Source organism: Coregonus clupeaformis, chromosome 25 (assembly GCF_020615455.1).
Source record: "Coregonus clupeaformis isolate EN_2021a chromosome 25, ASM2061545v1, whole genome shotgun sequence".
In the NCBI taxonomy this organism is placed as follows: Eukaryota; Metazoa; Chordata; class Actinopteri; order Salmoniformes; family Salmonidae; genus Coregonus; species Coregonus clupeaformis.
In genome coordinates this window covers 12825173-12850225 of record NC_059216.1, presented here as the reverse complement: position 1 = coordinate 12850225, position 25053 = coordinate 12825173, and the positions used below count along the sequence as shown (strand labels likewise).

Here is a 25053-nt window from a genome sequence, read left to right as displayed (position 1 = left end):
GTCATTATGGGGTATTGTGTGTAGATTGATGAGGGGGGGAAAAACGATTTCATCAATTTTAGAAAAAGCTGTAACGTAACAAATTGTGGAAAAAGTCAAGGGGTCTGAATACTTTCCGAATGACAGATGATAAACAGTAGCAGCAGCAGCGTACGTGATAAGAAAACAAATATTTGTGCAAAAAGGGTCAATGCAGATAGTCCGGGTATTTGGTTAACTATTTAGCAGTCTTATGGCTTGGGAGTAGAAGCTGTTCAGGGTCCTGTTGGTTCCAGACTTGGTGCATGGGTACTGCTTGCCATGCGGTAGCAGAGAGAACAGTCTAACAAATCAAATCAAGCTTTATTTCTACAGCACATTTCAGACATGGAGTGCAACACAATGTGCTTTACAGGAAAAAACAAATAAAAAAAAGCTGAAATATTTACTACACAACAAACATAAGATAAAAATCTAATGACACAAACTGAACAACTAAAAAGCTCCTTAAGGAAAAGCTAAACTAAAAATGTGTTTCAAGATCTCATTTAAATATGTCCACAGTTTCAGCCCCCCTCATGTTCTCTGGGGACATAATAACTAAAGTCTGCCTCTCCATGCCTCTTGGTCCTAAGCTTTGGGATAGTTAAAAGGCCAGTCCAAGAGGACCTGAGGGACCTACTGGGTGAATAGCTTACAGTGAGGGAAAAAAGTTTTTGATCCCCTGCTGATTTTGTATGTTTGCCCACTGACAAAGAAATGATCCGTCTATAATTTTAATGGTAGGTTTATTTGAACAGTGAGAGACAGAATAACAACAAAAAAATCCAGAAAAAGCATGTCAAAAATGTTATAAATTGATTTGCATTTTAATGAGGGAAATAAGTATTTGACCCCCTCTCAATCATAAAGATTTCTGGCTCCCAGGTGTCTTTTATACAGGTAACGAGCTGAGATTAGGAGCACACTCTTAAAGGGAGTGCTCCTAATCTCAGCTTGTTACCTGTATAAAAGACACTTGTCCACAGAAGCAATCAATCAATCAATCAATCAGATTCCAAACTCTCCACCATGGCCAAGACCAAAGCGCTCTCCAAGGATGTCAGGGACAAGATTGTAGACCTACACAAGGCTGGAATGGGCTACAAGACCATCGCCAAGCAGCTTGGTGAGAAGGTGACAACAGTTGGTGCGATTATTCGCAAATGGAAGAAACACAAAAGAACTGTCAATCTACGCCGTGAAGGACTGAAATCCTGCAGAGCCCGCAAGGTCCCCCTGCTCAAGAAAGCACATATACATGCCCGTCTGAAGTTTGCCAATGAACATCTGAATGATTCAGAGGAGAACTGGGTGAAAGTGTTGTGGTCAGATGAGAGCAAAATGGAGCTCTTTGGCATCAACTCAACTCGCCGTGTTTGGAGGAGGAGGAATGCTTCCTATGACCCCGAGAACACCATCCCCACCGTCAAACATGGAGGTGGAAACATTATGCTTTGGGGGTGTTTTTCTGCTAAGGGGACAGGACAACTTCACCGCATCAAAGGGACGATGGACGGGGCCAATTACCATCAAATCTTGGGTGAGAACCTCCTTCCCTCAGCCAGGGCATTGAAAATGGTTCGTGGATGGGTATTCCAGCATGACAATGACCCAAAACACACGGCCAAGGCAACAAAGGAGTGGCTCAAGAAGAAGCACATTAAGGTCCTGGAGTGGCCTAGCCTGTCTCCAGACCTTAATCCCATAGAAGATCTGTGGAGGGAGCTGAAGGTTCGAGTTGCCAAACGTCAGCCTCGAAACCTTAATTACTTGGAGAAGATCTGCAAAGAGGAGTGGGACAAAATCCCTCCTGAGATGTGTGCAAACCTAGTGGCCAACTACAAGAAACGTCTGACCTCTGTGATTGCCAACAAGGGTTTTGCCACCAAGTACTAAGTCATGTTTTGCAGAGGGGTCAAATACTTATTTCCCTCATTAAAATGCAAATCAATTTATAACATTTTTGACATGCGTTTTTCTGGATTTTGTTGTTGTTATTCTGTCTCTCACTGTTCAAATAAACCTACCATTAAAATTATAGACTGATCATTTATTTGTCAGTGGGCAAACGTACAAAATCAGCAGGGGATCAACTACTTTTTTCTTTCACTGTAAATGCATGTCTGACATGTATTGGGGTGCACAATCGTGGATTGATTTAAAAACCAATAGAAGAATCTTAAAATGAATTCTAAAACTCACAGGCAGCCAGTGCAGAGACCTTAAAACCGGTGTAATGTGTGCTCTCTGTCTGGTCTTGGTCAGTACCTCCGTCTATGATTTGGGCCGTCCTCTGACACTACCTGGTATAGAGGTCCTGGATGGCAGGGAGCTTGGCCCCAGTGATGTACTGGGCCATACACACTACCCTCTGTAGCGCCTTGCAGTCGGATGCCAAGCATTTGCCATATCAAGTGGTGATGCAGCCAGTGAGGATGTAGCAAATGTGTTGTTGCCTACCCTCACCACCTGTGGGTGGCCCGTCAGGAAGTCCAGGATGCAGTTGCACAGGGAGGTGTTCAGTGCCAGTGTCCTTAACTTAGTGATGAACTTGGAGGGCACTATGGTGTTGAATGCTGAGCTGTAGTCAATGAACAGCATTCTCCCGAGTGGCGCAGTGGTCTAAGGCACTGCATCGCAGTGCTAGCTGTGCCACTAGAGATCCTGGTTCGAATCCAGGCTCTGTCGTAGCTGGCCATGACCGGGAGACCCATGGGGCGTCGCACAATTGGCCCAGCGTCGTCCAGGGTAGGGGAGGGAATGGCCGGTGTTTGCAACGCCAGGGTTGTGGGTTCGATTCCCACGGGGGGCCAGTATGAAAAATAAAATAAAAAAATAATGTATGCACTCACTAACTGTAAGTCGCTCTGGATAAGAGCTTCTGCTAAATGACTAAAATGTAAAAGTAATGTTCATCTTGTCCAGGTGGGAAAGGGCAGTATGGAGATTGTCATCTGTGGATCTGTTGGGGCGGTATGCGAATTGGAGTGGGTCCAGTGTGTCTGGGATGATGGTGTTGATGTGAGCCATGACCAGCCTTTCAAAGCATTTCATGGCTACAGATGGACAGGTTACCTTGGTGTTATTGGGCACAGAAACGATGGTGGTCTGCTTGAAACATGTAGGTATTACAGACTGGGTCAGGGAGAGGTTGAAAAATGTCAGAGAAGACACTTGCCAGCTGGTCAATGAATGCTCGGAGTACGCGTCCTGGTAATCTGTCTGGCCCTGTGGCCTGTGAATGTTAACCTGTTTAAATGTCTTACTCACATTGGCTACGGAGAGCGTGATCACACAGTTGTCCGGAACAGCTGATGCTCTCATGCATGGTTCAGTGTTTCTTGCCTCGAAGCGAGCATAGAAGGCATTTTGCTCATCTGGTAGGCTTGTGTCACTGGGCAGCTTGCGGCTGGGTTTCCCTTTGTAATCTGTGATAGTTTGCAAGCCCTGCCACATCTGACAAGCATCAGAGCCGGTGCAGTAGGATTCGATCTTAGTTCTGAATTTACGCTTTGCCTGTTTGATGGTTCGTCGGAGGTCGTAGTGGGATTTCTTATAAGTGTCTGAATTATTGTCCCGCTTCTTGAAAGCAGCAGCTCCAGCCTTTAGCTCAGTGCCGATGTTGCCTGTAATCCATGGCTTCTGGTTGGGATATGTACGTACAGTCACTGTAGGGACAACATTCGCGATGCAGCCGGTGACTGATGTGGTAAACTCGTCAATGCCATCGGATGAATCCCGGAATATATTCCAGTCTGTGCTAGCGAAACAATCCTGTAGTTTAGCATCCGCTTCATCGGACCACTTCCGTATTGAGCGCGCCACTGGTACTTCCTGTTTGAATTTTTGCTTGTAAGCAGGAATCAGGAGGCTAGAGTTATGGTCAGATTTGCCAAATGGAGGGCGAGGGAGAGCTTTGTATGCGTTTCTATGTGTGGAATAAAGGTGATTTAGAGTTTTTTTCGCATCATGTTGGTAGAAATTAGGTAAGACGGATTTCAGTTTTCTTACATTAAAATCACCGGCCACTAGGAGCGCCACTTCTGGATGAGCATTTACTTGTTTGCTTATGGCCCTATACAGCTCGTTGAGTGGGGTCTTAGTGCCAGTATCGGTTTGTGGTGGTAAATACACAGCTACGAAAAGTATAGACGGAAACTCTCTCAGTAAATAGTATGGTCTACAGCTTATCATGAGGTATTCTAACTCAGCCGAGCAGAATGTTGAGACTTCCTTAATATTAGACATCGCACACCAGCTGTTGTTAACAAAGAGACCCATACCTCCTCCCTTGAGCTTATCCGACGCTGTCGTTCTGTCCTGCCGGTGCATAGAAAAACCAGCTAGATGTATATTATCCATGTTCTTGTTCAATCACAACTCCGAGGAACATAGGATATTACAGTTCTTCAGGTCTCGATGATAGGATGGTCTTGAGCGGAGCTCCTCCAGTTTGTTCTCCAGTGATTGTATATTCGCCAATAGAACGGAGGGTAGAGGCGGTTTATGTACTCGCCAACGTAGTTTTGTCAGGGTCCCTGCACGTCACCCTCTCTTATGCCGCCTTTTTCGAGTCTCAGGGATTAGGGTCTGGTCCGGGATGAGCAGTATGTCCTGTGCCTCCGACTCGTTGAAGTAGAAATCTTCATCCAAATCGCTGTTCTGATGTCCAGAATCTCTTTTCGGTCATTGGAAACGATGACAGAAACATTATGTACTGTACACATTTTTTTTTTTAGATCAGCTATCCAATGTGGCATTGTGGGGAACATGCAGTATACATGTTAGAGTAGCTGAACATGTATAATTTTGCATTGCTGATAGGCCCTTATTTGCCAGCTGTTGTGCCATAACACTCACCGGTATGCAGCCATCTCCCTGTTTGTAAACTGAGTGCTTGGCTTCTGGTCCATTAAGAGGGGTGAGCTGAGCTGTGGATAACTAGCCAACTTCCCTCTTCCATAAGCCTATCAGTGAGAAGTGATGTGTACAGCCCTAACTCACCTCTGTCTTTGCCTTCGATTTAGAGGGGTTGTGAAGTCGTGTGGAAGAGTAACCTGTTTCTATTAGTTTAGGGTATTGTTACTGTATGTGTCCAGTCCAGCACTGTCACAATCCAGCTCTGTCACAGTCCAGCACTGTCACATCCAGCTCTGTCACAGTCCAGCGCTGTCACAATCCAGCTCTGTCACAGTCCAGCTCTGTCACAGACCAGCTCTGTCACAGTCCAGCGCTGTCACAATCCAGCTCTGTCACAGTCCAGCACTGTCACAATCCAGCTCTGTCACAGTCCAGCGCTGTCACAACCCAGCTCTGTCACAACCCAGCTCTGTCACAGTCCAGCTCTGTCACAGTCCAGCGCTGTCACAATCCAGCTCTGTCACAGTCCAGCTCTGTCACAATCCAGCTCTGTCACAGTCCATCTCTGTCACAATCCAGCTCTGTCACAGTCCAGCACTGTCACAATCCAACTCTCAGGGACCACTCTGACCCAATAGGACCCCAGAAATTTGTGGCAGGCTTTGGGCCTGCAGTGCTAGGCAGGGTAGAGGTAGGTAAGGGTGTCTGAGGGAGGTGAATTTGATTGGAGACTGTTGTTGGGTGAAGCAGGTCTTGGGTGGAGTTAGCTAGGCAATAGGCTGTGCTGGGCTTGAGTTTGGTGGGGGCCGGGGAGTGGATGGAAAGGGGTTTATGCAATTTTTTATTCTACTGAATGTTTTTAACCTAATCCCGTTATCAGTGTAGCGCACTGCCTTTCCCTCCACTCCTCCGCCCTCCGACTGCCCCCACACCTTTCCAGTTGAGCAGCTGTTCCTGGGGCTCACGACAATGTCCGATGTGTTCAGATCACTGAGTCCCCCCCCAACCAGCACCCACACACCACCACTCCACGCCCGCTCAGCCTCCAAGCAGCGGACAGCTCTTGGGGGCTAGGGGAGAGAGGGGGGCACGCACAGGCCTGTCAAACCCAGCCCTGACTCAGGAGGCAGCCTGGCTGGATGGCATATGGCGTCTAGCTTCATACAACATGCAAAAGTATTCTCTTCCCTCTCCACCCCCTCCCTTCCCTCCCTCCCCTCCCTCCCCCACTGCTAATGCAGAATGACTCATAGCATTACTCTTTTTTTCCCCTCTTCCCCCCATACTACCTCTAACAAAAGGGGTCTCCCACGCACCCTCACAGTGAAAGCCCTCAGGGCCGGTGTCTGAGCGGAGCGCTGAGCAGAGCAGGGTCAGACTCTTAAACACAGGTAGAGCAGGTGTGGAAACAGACGGCTGACAGCAGGGGCTGAGGGGCTTGATGACAGCGCTGGGCCCTGACAGGCCATACACACACGGTTTGTGTTAGCCACCCCTTCGTTGTGTGTGAGTGTGTGTGTGTGTTTGTGCACTGATCCTGGGGATGAGAGGAACACAGAGAGGACGAGGGGTGCTGCTTCTTTGTCTAGTGTTTTGTTGGAGTTTGTGTTAAGGGTAGGCTGTACTGAAGTTAAACTGTCAATAGCCTCTTAAATGGCAGAATTTATCATGCTTTTATTTGATTGTAGTGCGTTCTTGAAAAAAATGTCCTTTCAAAATTGTGATCTTGTTGATCGAGCTAATATTGAATTGGTCTTTGAAAGTAGTAAGCTAATAAAATAAGTTACAAATAAAGATGCGCCATCCACAGTTGCCGCAAATGTTGTTTCCAATATACATGCCACCTGATAAGACACTCAATATTTCAGATCCCTGTTTGTACACATTACAACACACACACACACACACACACACTCCCCTCCCTGCTCCGTCTGTTATGCATTCATGCCTGACATCTGTCTGTTTGTAAGAGTGCAGTGAAAGGCAGAGAGGTTGCCAGGTCTGCATGGGATCCCCCTTACTCTCCCACCAGCCAGCCAGCCCCAGTTGGAAGGTGTGAGGTGTCAGATAGTGTTACTGGGACCATCATTATGAACTTGTCAGGGGTAAACCCCGGAGGTGTTTGGTAGGCACTAGATACCCCTAGTTCTAATAACTGTGAAAGCTGTCTCTGTTGCACACTATTAAACCCTTGGCCATTCTTCCATATGTCTTGTTGTTATGGAGTTAATTTATCTATTTATTTGTGGAGGAAAGCATACGTTAAAGGAATCCCTGGTTGAAAAGTATTTATCTGAGAAGATTGGTGTTGTTTGGCTTTGTAAGCGGTCATACCTGTGGTCCTACTCTTGTGTGTGTAGTCTACTGTTTTACTCTGTGAATTATCAAGCCCCAGCATTAGGGTGTATCAATACTTTGAGTCCTTGCATATGGAAGGCCATCCTCTCTGCCTTTCACTGACTCAGTACCGGTACCGCAGTACATTTCTGTTAAGAGGTCGTGTTAATAGTGATTGATGTGTGTGTGTGTGGTTCTACGGAGGGTTTCTAACGTGTCTCTGCTTTAAGTGATTAGCATCTAGCTAGCCATTCCATCTGTTCCCCTAGCCCTGTTTAATTAATGAACTTTCTTTCTCCTCTCCTCCCCTTCCCGAGCCAGCCAGCCAACCAAACGCCACTAAAGGAAAGCTGTTAGCCCTCTCAGGTTATACAAATGGATGCTTGTTCTTGTTTCCCCTACAATGGCTGCGTTTTCATTGATTAGTTTGGTTTTGTTTCCCCTCTTTTGTCTCTGGGTTCTTGAGGGAAGGTTAATGAGCTTTCCCGGGAAGCCTCCGCACTTGGAATCTACAAATAAATAGGATTTGTATTTTCTTTTGTTACGCTCTTGGCAGAAAAGCAAAACCTTGTGTGTGTGTCCATGTGGATGGATATGTGTGAATGGATAGGGAAGGCCCTGTCGATGGAATGGTCCTGGGAGTTTTCTAGGGCTGCTGCTTGGTCCATTATTCCTCATCAGAATCAGAGGGCCTGGAGCACTCAAACACTGGGCGCTGTTACCCTCCCGTCTCCTGTCTCCTTAGGCTTGAAATCTTGTAGAATATATGTAAAACCCCTCTTTCTGTCCTTCTCTCCATTTCTCATTCTCTCTCCTTCTATCTCTTGTTCCAACGAGGCACTGGACAGCCTTTGTCAACATAAAGCTGGCTTCTTTGTTTGCCAGCCTTTTTTTTATCCTCTTGCTAATCACTGTGGTCGTGTGCCCATGTTGGAGCCCATATTTCACGCTCCGCTCATCTTTGTCTGACGCCTGCCCTGATAAGGATCCCCGTTCTAGGTCCTCTCTGATATTGAAATCCTCCAGCGTCGCGGAGAGCGTCTTCAATCATCCATTATCTGTGCTCCAGTGATTACCATTCAATATCTCAGTCTCTCGTCATCACCAGCCATAGCACTGAGAATGTCCCCTGAAAAGACCAGGGCTCGCTCTTCTTTGTCACATTCAAGCATATCCACAGATATTTCTGTTGTCGTCTCGAGACGGCCCGTATTCAATGCTACTGGGAAATGTCAGCAAAATGTCACTCATCACATACCCCAGGATTCACTCGGTCTCTGTGATGTGACCCTGGGTTAGGGACTTCTTTTGTCAAGAAACCTTTGACCTCACTATATTTTGTCCTAAAATGGGCATTAGGCTAGGTTTTCAATTCTCTTTTATCATAATGAGACTAGAACCACTGTCTGAAGATTTGCTCTATTTGCCTTTAATGTCACTGCCTTAATTGGTTATTTTAAAGAGGAATTAGTTGATTATTTATAAGTTGGCTCTTTAAACAGTTCAAAGGCAGCGCATGCTCTTCTTCTGGCCTATCTCCATTGTTTCCCAGTGGAGGATGTCCTTGTCCTGAGCATTTGCATTTTTGCATTAAATGGAATTTTCCACATAGAGACCAACAAAAACAAAACATTAAAGTGTGTATAGTGCATTTTCCGCCCCTTCTTCCAGAAAGCGCCCTTTGATGTGGTAATGCAGAGAGTCTGTGTAGGTCGTCAAGTGGCAGCCATTGATTTGGCCACAGAGCAACGTCCTGTACAGAAGGCCTTCCTGTGATTGGCACTGTCATTTGGTGTTCTGCATGTATTTGCTGTGCTGCTGTTGCTTCATTGGACAAAGAGAGAGCTTGATTGATTCTCTGGTAATCAGCTATAGATGTATTTGTAGTGCAGAATTTCATTCTTTTCTAAACCTTTTTAGACTTACAACTTGCGGTCGTTGTAGATGTTCCTCTCTATGTTTTCCATTTTAAATGTTGACAGAAACCTTGTTTACCAGACCTGCACTCCTCCAAAAGGATTTGTCAGGAAAACAAAAGCCCTGAGCTCTTTAGATTTATGTGCTGTGCACATCTTCATTAGTTATGTATAGCCACTAATTACTATTGATGAGATTCTAGCAGTTTGGGCTACAAATCTATAGGTATTGTCATTGTAATGAGTGTTATTTACTCTCAGATCTCCGGGCCAGGGAGATGTAGATGGAATGGCCTTTGTGGAGGCAGATAAGGCCCTGGCTGCTATAGCTACACCCACTTGTTTTTGTATCTGCCGACTTTGACAAAATCCAGTTTCCCTCCCCCTACTTTGTTGCGGCCGTCTGCAGAGATGTATAGCACTTCCCGGCTCCTCCATCTGTTTTTGTGCGTCTATGAAAAGGCACATTATAATCCATCGCTGTATGTAGACGCGCTGCGAGCCGCTAAACAGGATGGGCACCAGGACTCCAATATGCCTTAGTCCATCGGTTAATTATCTGGCCTCCCTCTCAGGGATCTTTGTTTTAGCAAGTTTTCTAAACAACATTGTCTCCGTACATCCGCTTAAAAAGACACCCAGTCTGCGCTGGGGATGGGGTTGAGGCTACTGAATGGGCTCCATGCAGCCACACTGGGCTAAGACGGGCTCCTGATTAACCCTCTAGTGACTAGCTAATGTCATTGAAGTAGGACCACCTGGCGATGAGACTGTACAGTCAGCTGCTAGTGGAGGGCCAGAATGGGGAGGACCAGGTGTTAGGCTCCGGACCCCTAATTGTTGCCATGTTATAGCCCGCTTGACTGCACAGTGTGGCCCTGGGGCTAGGATTAGAAAAAGCTGTTGCCAACACAGAAGTCCCATTTTCCTTCTGCCCAGTTTTTTTCATACCTCTTCCTTGCCATCCCACCCCCACTAATCATTCCAGGTAGTAGGGAGCCCCCCCCATCCCTCCCTCTGCTCATTCACTCCTACTCCACAACAAGCTGTGCTTTCAGGCCTGGGGAGGGGTGGCGGGTTTGAGGAATGCTGGAGAGAAAGACAATGAAAGAAAAGTGGGGGAAGAAAGAAAAGGAAGAAAGGGGCGTCAGACAGAGCTGGGAGTTTTTCTGGTATTCCAGGAGGTGGTAATCCCAGGTGAACAGCTGTGTCCGTCTCTGTATGGGAGCTTTGGGAACTCCATCTGCTCCTGCTAACCATTCACACTGTAGAGGAGAGGAGAGGATGGCCCCATAGTTCTGCCCTTCCCTCTGCGCTCCCCTCGTGTGTCACATACATTTATCACACTCTTCCTGTCCTCCAAACTGACACCCACTCACAGCCGTATTATTACCGTAATCTTCAGGGAGAACAACGTAGAAACGATCCTGAGAGGGGACAGATTGGCATGTGACACTGTCTGGTACTGGTTGTAATTTTTTCAGAAGAGCCCCAACCTAATTAGGATTAATGACATTGATTGGAATATGGCTGTAATGCAGAGATGAGGGCAAATTAATTCACTCTTGTCCCTGTAACTAACCTTGACTCTTCAGCGCATTCATAACGGAATGATAACTGTGATCATCTGTAACCCTGTGCTAATCATTAGCATTCCCACTAAATGCCTGCCGTTTTGCATAAGGCCAGCCAGCTCTATTTGCCCACAGAACCTTTCACTGAGAGGCTAATGTAGGGACAGGAGAATGCACTGCTGGAGCATGAATCCAAACACGTCTCGGAAGCAGACAGCGACGCCACACGTTAACGCATCGCAATCATTTCCCTGCACATGCCACAAGCGTCATTAAAATTTCAGAGTCCTCGTCCGTGTGTTAAATATTTCATTTAGCGTTCTGTGGAACACTGTGTTATCGTTGGGTTAAACAAAATATCCTTTGGCATAAGAGACCATCTCTCTCTGTTCTATCTGTTGCTATTGTGGGATTGGAGCAGGATACATGTGGTATGACTCACATGTTGAATGTACCTTACATGACTAAAAGTATGTGGACACCTGCTTGTTGAACATCTCATTCCAAAATCATGGGCATTAATATGGAGTTGGTCCCACCTTTGCTGCTATAACAGCCTCCACTCTTCTGGGAAGGCTTTACACTAGATGTTGGAACATTGCTGTGGGCACTTGCTTCCATTCAGCCACAAGCATTAGTGAGGTCGGGCGCTGATGTTGGGCGATAAGGCCTGGCTCGCAGTCGGTGTTCCAATTCTTCCACGCTGATCTCGACAAACCATTTCTGTATGGACCCTGCTTTGTGCACGGGGGCATTATCATGCTAAAACAGGAAAGGGCCTTCCCCAAACTGTTGCCACAAAGTTGGAAGAACAGAATGGTCTAGAATGCCATTGTATGCTGTAGCGTTAAGATTTCCCTTCAATGGAACTAAGGGGCCTAGCCCAAACCATGAAAGACAGCCCCAGATCATTATTCCTCCTCCACCAAACTTTGCAGTTGGCACTATGCATTTGGGAAGGTAGCGTTCTCCTGGCATCCGCCAAACCCCGATTCGTCCGACGGACTGCCAGATGGTGAAGCGTGATTCAACACTCCAGAGAACGCGTTTCCACTGCTCCAGAGTCCAATGGCAGCGAGCTTTACACAACTCCAGCCGACGCTTGGCATTGCGCTAGTGTGCGGCTGCTCGGCCATGGAAACCTATTTCATGAAGCTCCCGACGAACAGTTATTGTGCTGACGTTGCTTCCAGAGGCAGTTTGGAACTCAGTAGTGAGTGTTACAACCGAGGACAGACAATTGTTACGCGCTTTAGCACTCGGCGGTCCCGTTCTGTGAGCTTGTGTGGCCGTTGTTGCCCCTAGACTTTTCCACCTCACAATTACAGCACTTACAGTTGACGGGGGCAGCTCTAGCAGGGCAGAAATTGGACTAACTGACTCGTTGGAAAGGTGGCTTCCTATGACGGTGCCACGTTGAAAGTCACTGAGCTCTTCAGTAAGGCCATTCTACTGCCAATGTTTGTCTATGGAGATTGCATGGCTGTGTGCTCGATTGTATACACCTGTCAGCAACTGGTGTGGCTGAAATAGCCGAATCCACATATTTTTGTGTATATAGTGTATGTCTAAAAATAGCTATTTTGGTCCACGGTTTCAAATTGTATTTGCAGATCATGGACACGGAATGTTCAAAGTCATGTCCATCCACCCTCACACTGGGTAGGCCTAGTGGTCATAGGAAAACAGTGGTCTGCTAATAATGCACGTACACATTCATGTCTCCCGCTCTGTTGATGCCCACCATTGTTCCAGCCAAACAAAGTGTTCAGGCCGTGGTGGTTTTCATCCAAACCTGGGCACCTTCGCTCAGATTAAACCACAAAGGACATCTTCAAAGGTTTCTCTGACCACCCACCATCCACTTGAGCATGTCAGTCAGGCAGTCTTTTATAGCTCATCATCTTATTATAACTTTCTGTTAATGTGATGGAGCCCCATGACTGGCTGTTTTAATCTCTCTGCTTTTGTTTACTCATTATTCCATTGTGCTCCACATCTAAGGCTGATAGGTTTCTGGCACTGATCAATGAACGGTTCTTTGAAAAGGAGATTTGTTACACATGTGAATACACAAACAACCTGCCCTTTGATAACAAACAGTCATGTTGGAATAACCAACTGACAATGTCATAATTTTTTACGTTATCAGAATTGTTTTTATTGTTATCCATTGAATTATAAAATACTTAGTTACCCATAAAGTTACCAATAAAGTATACCATCTCACAACAAGAAGTAGTCTCAATGTCCCACCATCCCCAGTTGACCTATCACTATGGCATAGTTTTTAGGCCAGTCGACCATAACTCAGGTGTTGTACATTTGATTTGCTATGAAGTCCTAATCGACGTTGCATGCTTAAGAAAATGGGCCACTTCTGCATTGTGGTCCAGTCATAAATAAGGGTCAATGCCAGCTAGCAGACACAGCCTTCTGTCTGGATTGGTGCTGCTGGCTACTGTAGCAGTGATGTCACGGGTTAGTAGTGATGTCACGGCCATAACTCCCTGTGCCACTGTCTCACTCTCAGATGGACGGTGGTGAGGTGTGGTTGGCTTGAGAGGCTGACAGGGAGACTCATCCCTCTGAAGGGGTTGTTAACCTGGCCTTAATGCCAGTGTAACCCCCTGGGCCTCTTGGGCACTGGTCCTTATTAGGCCACTTGTTAAAGCTCCTTTAATTTGCCATTATATTACAGACTTCAGTACAGCTCATATTGCATTTTAGCCAGGTCGTTATTGGAAATGAGAACAGCTTTTCAATTAACTTCCCAGGTGAAAGAATAGAGAAATATATCTTTCTATCTTTCTCTCTCACCCACTACTTCCTGATTCTCACAGGAACAATCTGTTTAATGAGACACCAGGGCTTGGATATCTTCCTATGCATTATGGGTACTTTCAGACACTTACCATACTGAGTAGTTTCTGTCATATGCTCTCTCTTTATCCCCTCTTTGTAGATTTCAACAGTATTCCTCTTTCTGTCTCTCTCTACCTGAAACCAAATTAATCTCTGAAGCCCTCTCTCATATAGACTGAACATAACATACTAAACCAAATCTGGGACACTCAAATTAGTATGATATGTTATTTTTGGTATGGTTACATAAGACGGAAGGTTACTTAAGGCAAAAACGAAAATAGGGCAGGGTGGATAGGTGGGTGTATTATAGGGTGGGGTGGATGGGTGGGCATATAACGCGTACGTCTAGCAACCCAAAGGTTGCGCATTCAAATCTCATCACAGACAACTTTAGCATTTTAGCTAATTAGCAACTTTGCAACTACTTACCACTTTTTAGCTACTTTGCAACTACTTAAATCAAATTGTATTTGTCACATACACGTGTTTAGCAGATGTTATTGCGGGTGTAGTGAAATGCTTGTGCTTCTAGCTCCGACAGTGCAGTAACATCTAACAAGAAATTTCTAACAATTTCACAACATATACCCAATACACACAAATCTAAGTAAGGAATGGAATTTAAGAATACATATATGGACAAGCAATGACAGAGCGGCATGGACTAAGATACAGTAGAATATTATAGAATACAGTAAATACATATGAGATGAGTAATGCAAGATATGTAAACATTATTAAAGTGACTAGTGTTCCATTTCTTAAAGTAGCCAGTGATTTCAATAGGCAGCAGCAGCCTCTAATGTGCTAGTGATGGCTATTTAACTGTTGGCCTTGAGATAGAAGCTGTTTTTCATTCTCTCAGACCCAGCTTTGATGCACCTGTACTGACCTCGCCATCTGGATGATAGCGGGGTGAACAGGCAGTGGCTCGGGTGGTTGATGTCCTTGATGATCTTTTTGGCCTTCCTGTGACATCGGGTGCTGTAGGTGTCCTGGAGGGTGGGTAGTTTGCCCCCGGTAATCCGTTTGGCAGACCGCACCACCCTCTGGAGAGCCCTGCGGTTGCGGGCGGTGCAGTTGCTGTACCAGGCGGTGATACAGCCCGACAGGATGCTCTCAATTGTGCATCTGTAAAAGTTTGTGAGGGTTTTAGGTGCCAAGCCACATTTCTTCAGCCTCCTGAGGTTGAAGAGGCTCTGTTGCGCCTTCTTCACCACACTGTCTGCATGGGTGGACCATTTAAGTTTGTTAGTGATATGTACGCCAAGGAACTTTAAGCTTGGCCACGCAGTCATGGGTAAACAGGGAGTACAGGAGGGGCTGAGCACGCACCCTTGTGGGTCCCCAGTGTTGAGGATCAGCGAAGTGGAGATGTTGTTTCCTACCTTCACCACCTGGGGGCGGCCCGTCAGGAAGTCCAGGACCCAGTTGCACAGGGTGGGGTTCAGACCCAGGGCCTCGAGCTTAAGGATGAGCTTGGAGGGTACTATGGTGTTGAATGCTGAGCTATAGTCAATTAACAGCATTCTTACATAGGTATTCCTCTTGTCCAGATGGAATAGGGCAGTGTGCAGTGTGATGGTGATTGCATCGTCTGTGGATCTATTGTGGCGGTAAGCAAATTGAAGTGGGTCTAGGGTTACAGGTAAGATAGAGGTGTTATGATCCTTGACTAGTCTCTCAAAGCACTTCATGATGACAGAGGTGAGTGCTACGGGGCGATAGTCATTTAGTTCAGTTACCTTTGCATTCTTGGGTACAGGAACAATGGTGGCCATCTTGAAGCAGGTGGGGACAGCAGACTGGGATAGGGAGAGATTGAATATGTCCGTAAACACACCAGCCAGCTGGTCTGCGCATGCTCTGAGGATGCGGCTAGGGATGCCGTCTGGGCCGGCAGCCTTGCGGGGGTTAACTACTTTTTAGCCATTTTTTTGTTTAGAAATGTTAGCAAATTTATTGAAAATTAAATACAGACATATCTCATTTACATAAGTATTCACACCCCTTACTCAATACTTTGTAGAAGCACCTTTGACAGCTATTAAAGCTGTGATTCTTTCTGCTACTTTTTTGCTACTTTGCAACTACTTGGCATGTTAGCTTCCCCTTCCCCTAACCCTAACCTTAAAGCTAACTCCTAACCTTAAGCCTAACCCTTAGCCTAGCTAACGTTAGCCACCTAACTAACAGCGTTAGCCACCTAGCTAACATTAGCAACAACAAATTGGAATTAGTAACATATCATACGTGTTGCAAATTCTTAACATATTGTACAAATTGCAATTAGTGACATACACGATATATACAAAAGTATGTGGGCACCCCTTCAAATGAGTGGATTTGGCTATTTCAGCCACACCCATTGCTGACAGGTGTATAAAATCGAGCACACAGCCATGCAATCTCCATAAACAAACATTGGCAGTAGAATGGCCTTACTGAAGAGCTCAGTGACTTTCAACGTGGCACCATCATAAAACGCCACCTTTCCAACAAGTCAGTTCGTCAAATTTCTGCCCTGTTAGTGCTGCCCGGGTCAACTGTAAGTGCTGTTATTGTGAAGTAGAAACGTCTAGGAGTAACAACGACTCAGCCGCGAAGTGGTAGGCCAGTGGTGGTGTAAAGCTCGCTGCCATTGGACTCTGGAGCAGTGGAAACGCGTTCTCTGGAGTGATGAATCACGCTTCACCATATGGCAGTCCGACGGACGAATCTGGGTTTGGCGGATGCCAGGAGAATGCTACCTGCCCGAATGCGTAGTGCCAACTGTAAAGTTTGGTCTGGGGCTAATTTTCATGGTTCGGGCTAGGCCCCTTAGTTCCAGTGAAGGGAAATCTTAACGCTACAGCATACAATGGCATTCTAGACGATTCTGTGCTTCCAACTTTGTGGCAATAGTTTGGGGAAGGCCCTTTCCTGTTTCAGCATGACAATGCCCCCGTGCACAAAGCGAGGTCCATACAGAAATGGTTTGTCGAGATCGGTGTGGAAGAACTTGACTGGCCTGCACAGAGCCCTGACCTCAACCCCATCTAACACCTTTGGGAGGATTTGGAACACCGACTGCGGGCCTAATCGCCCAACATCAGTGCCCAACCTCACTAATGCTCTTGTGGCTGAGTGGAAGCAAGTCCCCGCAGCAATGTTCCAACATCTAGTGGAAAGCCTTCCCAGAAGAGTGGAGACTGTTATAGCAGCAAAGGGGGGACCAACTCCATATTAATGCCTATAATTTTTTTATGAGATGTTCGTCGAGCAGGTATCCATATACTTTTGGTCATGTAGTGTATCATACGAAATGGATGATGGACATCCACAAATTAATACATACCATACAAAACGTAACATATCATACTAATTTGAGTGGCCCGGATTTTCGTTTACTATGTTACGTCTACCCCTGAGTCCAGGTTGAGCTCTCACTTACAGTTCTTTCAGAAAATATTCATACCCCTTGAGTTATTCCACATTTTGTTGTGTTACAGCCTGAATTCAAAATTGATTAAATATAATAATAGCTGGTGCGCAATCTCTAATATTAAGGAAGTCTCAAGGTTTTGCTCGCCTGAGGGTAAAGTACCTCATGATAAGCTGTAGACCACACTATCTACCAAGAGAGTTTTCATCTACAGTGAGGGAAAAAAGTATTTGATCCCCTGCTGATTTTGTACGTTTGCCCACTGACAAAGACATGATCAGTCTATAACTTTAATGGTAGGTTTATTTGAACAGTGAGAGACAGAATAACAACAACAAAATCCAGAAAAACGCATGTCAAAAATGTTATTAATTGATTTGCATTTTACGAGCTGTATAGGGCCATAAGCAAACAAGTAAATGCTTATCCAGAAGAGGTGCTCCTAGAGGCCGAGGACTTTAAAACAGGAAAACTTAAATCCGTTTTACCTAATTTCTACCAGCATGTCACATGTGCAACCAGAGGGGAAAAAACTAGACCACCTTTACTCCACACACAGAGAAGCGGAAAAAGCTCTCCCTCGCCCTCCATTTGGCAAATCTGACCATAATTCTATCCTCCTGAAAACTAAAGCAGGGATTACCAGTGACTCGCTCAATACGGAAGTGGTCAGATGACTTGGATGCTTAACTACAGGACTGTTTTGCTAGCACAGACTGGAATATGTTCCGGGATTCATCCGATGGCATTGAGGAGTATACCTCATTCACCGGCTTCATCAATAAGTGTCGTCGTCTCCACAGTGACCGTACGTACATATCCCAACCAGAAGCCATGGATTACGGGCAACATCCGCACCTAGCTAAAGGCTAGAACTAGCACTTTCAAGGAGCGGGACACTAATCCGGACGCTTTTCAGAAGTCCCGCTATGCCCTTAGACGAACCATCAAACAGGCAAAGCGTCAATACAGGACTAAGTTTAAATCCTACCACACCAGCTCTGATGCTTGTCGGATGTGGCAGGGCTACAAAGGGAAATTCAGCCGCGAGCTTCCCAGTGACGCGAGCCTACCAGACGGGCTAACTGCCTTTTATGCTCGCTGTGAGGCAAACAACACTGAAGCATGCATGAGAGCTCCAGCTGTTCTGGACGACTGTGTGATCACGCTCTCTGTAGCCAATGTGAGTAAGACCTTTAAACAGGTCAACATTCACAAGGCCGCAGGGTCAGACAGATTCCAGGACGCGTACTCGGAGCATGCCTGGACCAACTGGAAAGTGTCTTAACTGACATTTTCAAACTCTACCTGACCGAGTCTGTAATACCTACATGTTTCAAGCAGACCACCATAGTCGCTGTGCCCAAGAACGCCAAGGTAACTTGCCTAAATGACTACCGCCCCTTAGCACTCACGTCTCTAACCATGAAGTGCTTTGAAAGGCTGGTCATTGCTCACATCACCACCATCATCCCAGAAACCCTAGACCCACTCCAATTCGCATACCGCCCCAACAGATCCACAGATGATGCAATCTCAATTGCACTCCACACTGCCCTTTCCCACCTGGACCAAAGGAACACCTATGTGAGAATGCTGTTCATTCACTACAGATCAGTGTTCAACACCATAGGTCCCACAAAGCTCATCACTAAGCTAAGGACCCTGGGACTAAACACCTCCTTCTGCAACTGGATCCTGGACTTCCTGATGGGCCGCCCCCAAGTGGTAAGGGTAGGCAACAACACATATGCCATGCTGATCCTCAACACGGGGGCCCCTCAGAGTTGCGTGCTTAGTCCCCTACTGTACTCCCTGTTCATCCACGACTGTGTGGCCAAGCACGACTCCAACACCATCATTAAGTTTGCTGACGGCACAGCGGTGGTAGACTTGATCACCGATAACGATGAGACAGCCTATAGGGAGGTGGTCAGAGACCTGGCAGTGTGGTTCCAGGACAACAACCTCTCCCTCAACCTGAGAAGACAAATGAGCTGATCGTGGACTACAGGAAAAGGAGTGCCGAACACTCCCCCATTCACATCGACAGGGCTGTAGTGGAGCGGGTCGAGAGCTTCAAGTTCCTTGGTGTCCACATCACCAACAAACTATCATGGTCCAAACACACCAAGACAGTCGTGAAGATGGCACAACAACGCCTATTCCCCCTCAGGAGACTGAAAAGATTTGGCATGGTTCCCCAGATCCTCAAACAGTTCTACAGCTGCACCATCGAGAGCATCCTGATCGGTAGCATCACCGCCTGGTATGGCAACTGCTCTGTACTGAACTTAAGGGGCTACAGAGGGTAGTGCGTATGGCCCAGTACATCACTGGGGCCAAGCTTCCTGCCATCCATGTCCTCTATACTAGGCAGTGTCAGGGGAAGGCCCAAACATTTTCAAAGTCTCCAGCCACCCAAGTCAAAGACTGTTCTCTCTGCTTCAGCGCGGTACCGGAGCACCAAGTGTAGGTCCAAAAGGCTCCTTAACAGCTTCTACCCTCAACTATAAGACTGCTGAACAATTCATCAAATGGCCTACCCGGACTATTTGCACTGCTGCTACTCGCTGTTTAATTTCTATGCATAGTCACTTCACCCCTACCTACACTACCGATCAAAAGTTTTAGAACACCTACTCATTCAAGGGGTTTTATTTATTTTTTACTATTTTCTACATTGTAGAATAATAGTGAAGACATCAAAACTATGAAATAACACATATGGAATCATGTAGTAACCAAATAAGTGTTAAACAAATCAAAATATATTTTATATTTGAGATTCGTCAAATAGTCACCTTTTGCCTTGATGACAGCTTTGCACACTCTTGGCATTCTCTCAACCAGCTTCACCTGGAATGCTTCTCCAACAGTCTTGAAGGAGTTCCCACATATGCTGAGCACTTGTTGGCTGCTTTTCCTTCACTCTGCGGTCTGACTCATCCCAAACCATCTCAGTTAGGTTGAGGTCGGGGGATTGTGGAGGCCAGGTCATCTGATGCAGCACTCCATCACTCTCCTTCTTGGTCAAATAGCCCTTACACAGCCTGGAGGTGTGTTGGTCTTGGTCAAATAGACCTTACACAGCCTGGAAGTGTGTTGGGTCATTGTCCTGTTGAAAAACAAATGAAAGTCCCACTAAGCTCAAACCAGATAGGATGGCGTATCGCTGCAGAATGCTGCGGTAGCCATGCTGGTTAAGTGTGCCTTGAATTCTAAATAAATCACAGATAGTGTCACCAGCAAAGCACCCCCACACCATAACACCTCCTCCTCCATGCTTCACTGTGGGAAATACACATGCAGAGATCATCCATTTACCCTCACCGTGTCTCACAAAGACACGGTGGTTGGAACCAGAAATCTCCAATTTGGACTCTAATACCAAAGGACACATTTCCACCAGTCTAATGTCCATTGCTCGTGTTTCTTGGCCCAAGCAAGTCTCTTCTTATTATTGGTATCCTTTAGTGGTGGTTTCTTTGAAGCAATTCGACCATGAAGGCCTGATTCACACAGTCTCCTCTGAGCAGTTGATGTTGAGATGTGTCTGTTACTTGAACTCTGTGAAGCATTTATTTGGGCTGCAATTTCTGAGGCTGGTAACTCTAATGAATTTATCATCTGCAGCAGAGTTAACTCTGGGTCATCCATTCCTGTGGCGGTCCTCATGAGAGCCAGTTTCATAATAGTGCTTGATGGTTTTTGCGACTGCCCTTGAAGAAACTTTCAAAGTTCTTGATATGTTCTGTATTGACTGACCTTCATGTCTTAAAGTAATGATGGACTGTCGTTTCTCTTTGCTTATTTGAGCTGTTCTTGCCGTAATATGGACTTGGTCTTTTACCAAACAGGGCGACGTTGTCACAGCTGATTGGCTCAAACGCATTAAGACGGAAAGCAATTCCACAAATTAACTTTTAAGAAGGTACACCTGTTAATTGAAATGCATTCAACCCTTGAATGAGTAGGTGTTCTAGAACTTTTGACCGGTAGTGTACATGTACATATTACTTCAATTACTTCGACTCACCTGTACCCCGGCACATTGACTCAGTACCATTACCCCCTATATATAGCCTCGTTATTGTTCTTTTATTGTGTTACTCTTTTTACTTTAATTTATTTAGTAAATATTTTCTTAACTCTTATGTTCTTAAAACTGCATTGTTGGTTAAGGGCTTGTAAGTATGCATTTCACAGTAAGGTCTACACCTGTTGAATTCGGGTCGTGTGACCTCCACCATACTTGAAAATATGAAAAGTGGTACTCCGTGATGTTTTGTGAAAGAATTTGCCCCAAACATAACGCTTTGTATTCAGGACATAAAGTTCATTTCTTAGCGATTTCTTTTGCAGTTTTACTTTAGTGCCTTATTGGAAATAGGATGCATGTTTTGGAATATTTTTATTCTGTACAGGCTTCATTCTTTTCACTCTGTCATTTAGGTTAGTATTGTGGAGTAACTACAATGTTGTTGATCCATCCTCAGTTTTCTCCTATCACAACCATTAAACTCTCTAACTGTTTAAAAGTCACCATTGGCCTAATGGTGAAATCCCTGAGGGGTTTCCTTCCTCGCCGGCAACTGAGTTAGGAAGGACGCGTGTATCTTTGTAGTGACTGGGTGTATTGATACACCATCCAAAGTGTACTTATTAACTTCACCATGTTCAAAGGGATATTCAATGGCTTTTTAAATGTTTACCCATCTACCAATAGGTGCCCTTCTTTGCGAGGCATTGGAAAACCTCCCTGGTCTTTGTGGTTGAATCTGTGTTTGAAATTCACTGCTCAAATGAGGGACCTTACAGATAATTGTATTTGTGGGGTACAGAGATGAGGTAGTCATTCAAAAATCATTTTAAACACTATTATTGCACACAGATTTAGTCCATACAACTTACACCACATGACCAAAAAGTATGTGGACACCTGATCGTCGAACATCTCATTCCAAAATCATGGGCATTAATATGCTGCTATAACAGCCTCCACTCTTCTTGGAAGGCTTTCCACTAGATGTTGGAACATTGCTGCGGGGACTTGCTTCCATTCAGCCACGAGCATTAGTAAGGTCGGGCACTGATGTTGGGCGATTAGGCCTGGCTCGCAGTCGGCGTTCCAATTCATCCCAAAGGTGTTCGTTGGGGTTGAGGTCAGGGCTCTGTGCAGGCCAGCCAAGGTTTCCACACCGATCTCGACAAACCATTTCTGTATGGACCTCGCTTTGTGCATGGGGGCATTGTCATGCTGAAACAGGAAAGGGCTTTATCCAAACTGTTGCCACAATGTTGGAAGCACAGAATCGTCTAGAATTCCATTGTATGCTGTAGCGTTGAGATTTCCCTTCGCTGGAACTAAGGGGCCTGGCCCGAACCATGAAAATTAGCCCCAGACCACTGTTCCTCCTCTACAAAACTTTACAGTTGGCACTATGCAATCGGGCAGGTAGCGTTCTCCTTGCATCCGCCAAACCCAGATTCGTCCGTCGGACAGCCAGATTGGGAAGCGTGATTCATCACTCCAGAGAACGCGTTTCCATTGCTCCAGAGTCCAATGGCGGCGAGCTTTACACCACTCCAGCTGACGCTTGGCAATGCGCATGGTGATCTTAGGCTTGTGTGAAACTGCTCGGCCATGGAAACCCATTAAATGAAGCTACCGACAAACAGTTATTGTGCTGACGTTGCTTCTGGAGGCTGTTTGGAACTCTGTAGTGAGTGTTACAACCGAGGACAGACGATTTTTACGTGCTACGTACTTCAGCTCTCGGCGGTCCCGTTCTGTGAGCTTGTGTGGCCTACCACCTACGTTTTTGTTCCTAGACTTTCCACTTCACAATAACAGCACTTCCAGTTGACCGGGGCAGCTCTAGCAGGGCAGCGATTTGACGAACTGACTTGTTGAAAAGGTGTCATCCTATGACGGTGCCACGTTGAAAGTCACTGAGCTCGTCAGTAAGGCCATTCTACTGCCAATGTTTGTCTATGGAGGAGATTGCATGGCTGTGTGCTCGATCTTATATACCTGTCAGCAACGGGTGTGGCTGAATTAGCCGAATCCACTCATTTGAAGGGGTGTCCACATACCTTTGCATATATTAGTGTATGTGACTTGTTAAGCACAATTTTACTCCTGAACTTATTTAGGCTTGCGAAAACAAAGGGATTGAATACTTATTGACTAAAGACATTTCAGCTTTACATTTTCTATTAATTTGTAAACATTTCTAAAAACATAATTCCACTTTGACATTGTGTGTAGTCCAGTGACACAAAATCTCAATTTAAACCATTTTAAATTCAAATGTGAATATTTTCTTAATGCACTCTATTCCTCTCTCTTCTTAAAGCCAAATTCATCTCTGCAGCCATCTCTCTCTCTGTTCCACTCCCCTTGTCTTCCCCATAATCACCTCACACATCTGGGTCTTTCCGCTGGGATGAGCTTCACACCTTGGCCTGCACTGTGACAACAGGTACCGCTGGCCTGCCTGGCACACACCGCCCAGCCCTTCTCCAATCAACACCTGCTCTCTCCCTCTCCCTTCTCACTCACCTACTCTCATTCTCTTTCTCTCCCTCCCACCCTCTCAATCATCTCTCTACTACACTCTCTGCCTGTGTAATGGCTGGTGGCTCCTCTCCTCTTCTCCACTGCTCCATTTCTCCACACTATTTATTCCAGGATTTGACACCTTGACACTTTATTCATTTGAATGTGTTCATGCAATGTCACACAAACCTTCCTGGACCAAATTAATGAGATATGTACAGCATCCATATTGACTGATGGATAGTGTGTGTGCAGGATGACTGGGAGTAGGGGGGATAGGGTGGTGCTTGTGCCTTTTATTCAGGAGGAAGGACTCTTCTGTGGTATGTCAGTTCCTTCTCCACTAACATCCCTGAAGCATCAGGCCCTTTTCCCCTCTTAATGGGCCAATTATGTGACTGCTGGGAGTCAATGCAGTGGCCTCCCCCACACTCCTACCCTCTCCTCTCTTGTCCTCAGGAAGGTCAAGCTGATTGGCAGAGGTTATGGGCAGATCTGGGTGAGAGAGCGGATCAAGCACCCACAGGCACTCTACCACCTCTCCACCTTTGTCTCCAAACTCTGAGAGGCCATTTTGAAATTTGACTTTTATACCAACATTATTAACCTTGGCTCTTCATCCTCAGTAGTTACTTTCTCCCTATTGTTGTAGGAGAGACATAATTCTCTGTGTCTTTTTGTGATCGCCTTGTGTTGGTGCACTGTAATAAATGAGTTAATATAATGAGGAGACTGCAGACAGTTGCAGACTGAATAAGAGATACATGGATGGAAAAGGTACCAAACTAAACTACTGACTAGTGACTGCTTAAATTGAGGCTAGTTGAGGATCTCTTGGACCACTCCTTCACATGTGTCATAGCATCTCAGTGGGGTAGCAGCTCAGACCTGAGTGTGATGTTCGTACTTCCACTCAGAGCAAAGACAGCGTCTCTTCCCCATAGAAAGAGACCAGAAGCTAGGGCAACATTTCTTGCCACCAAGATCTTGACCTCCCCTCAGGCTGCTGCCCTGGAACCCTATAGTCTAATATCTCTCCTGGCTCCCAGTCAGTTAGGGTGAGGGGCCACTGCTTAGGCTCCCCACCGCAGGCTCTGAGTGGAGCTAATTGACCTGTATGGCTCGTGTCCAGGCTGTTAGAGAGAGACCTTAGGATGGGGATTTAAGGCCCTTCTCGCCTCTAGACTCTAATCTGGTGGTGTGGAGACCCCTGCTGTGAGGCCCTCTCAACAGATTAACACTCCCAGCTCCCATCCCACAGCCTAAAATGATGGTTTCAATTTTCACAGGATGAGCAGACTACTTTCCAGTCCACTGAAAGTTGCAGATGACAGAAGATTAGGAAAGAGTTGTTTTCACTTACAATGTCTCTCCATTAGATTAACTCTGTGTCTTTGTTGTTCTGGTGGACTAATAATCCTAGTCCTTTGGCTAGTATGAATGATAATTCCAGATGTATGTGTATGTCCCTCCCTGCTCTGTGTGTGG

At 45.9% G+C, this 25053-nt stretch overlaps 1 protein-coding gene across 5 annotated transcripts in view; it reads left to right on the top strand.

Annotated features, from left to right (window-relative positions):
* The window catches only part of LOC121539172 (ral GTPase-activating protein subunit alpha-2-like), a 166279-nt gene that overhangs the window by 118628 nt on the left and 22598 nt on the right, over positions 1 to 25053 (top strand). The gene's annotated exons all lie outside the window — the stretch shown is intronic.